Genomic DNA, 1168 nt, shown 5'->3' on the forward strand with positions numbered 1-1168 from the left:
GCATTCAATTTTAATTGCAGGTAAACCAAAAATGTAGCGGAATAGGGCAAAATGAAACCTGAAGGAATTTGTAGAAAAGGCATGTTTTGTAAGGTCGCAAGCTTTAGATGTTGCTATCAGTTTTGAACTGAACATGTTTTTGCCCTAACACATTTTCCTACGTTTAGTTTCGTTCATGGAGTTATATTGAGAGGTCATTATTTTGCCGCAAGAGTATCTGGAATAGAATTAATGAGAGGGTTCATTGCAGTTCGCGAAGTGACATGTGTGGGTTGCTTTTGAGTGGAATTTTTTTTAGCTGAAGTCTCAAAGCAAAGCTTTTGCACAATAACTAAATCTAAAAAGGAAAAGAAAACGATTTGAGATCAAGGGGAAAGTAACTTCATTCCATTCAGTGCCATGTTACTCGCAGCAACCCGCCCTATGAAACACATTCAGAGATTACTAGACTGGAACAGACGTCCTCAAAAACTAGACTCTTTTTGTCTAAGGCTGCATCTATGGACGATTCCTGTTTCAGAATGAAAATCAGGTCAAGTTCTTCTAACCTTTCTTTAATCAACGGCCAATGTTCATCTTTGAACTTGAACCTAGCCAGACCGACCTTTCTGGTCGGTTTTACTCTAGAGCACGCCGGCTTTTGTGTAATGGTCGACCCTATCTCGAGAACACAATGATCTGACAGATTGCTAAGTGTCACATGGACATACTGGATCAGATCAGGGTCATTGGAAAAGACCAGATCCAGAACGTTATTCGCTCTGGTGGCTACACGAACATGCTGGGAGAAATTGCACAAGATCGCAAACTCCTCCATACTGAGATGTCGATTTCGAGATGGGAAAATACCCATCTGGACTAGCCTCCCACTCTACAACGCTACCCAGAGAATTAAAGTCCCCTACAAAGAAAACCTTTGAGCAAACTGACTTATCCAACTCATTTCTTATGAATTTGAGAGCTGACAAGAACGAGCTTACTGCACAAGAAGGCGGCGGGGGCTATATATTGTCACAATGGACAGATCAAGACCTTGAAGATGGCAAACTAAGACCCCTACTGGTCCATTAGATATTTTTACATGACTAATGTGCAGGTCATTTCTAAAATATATCAGGGCGTACTCTATCACATCAAACTAAATTGAAACCAACCATGACCAGCTCAT

This window comes from Tigriopus californicus, chromosome 5 (genome assembly GCF_007210705.1).
Source record: "Tigriopus californicus strain San Diego chromosome 5, Tcal_SD_v2.1, whole genome shotgun sequence".
In the NCBI taxonomy this organism is placed as follows: domain Eukaryota; kingdom Metazoa; phylum Arthropoda; class Copepoda; order Harpacticoida; family Harpacticidae; genus Tigriopus; species Tigriopus californicus.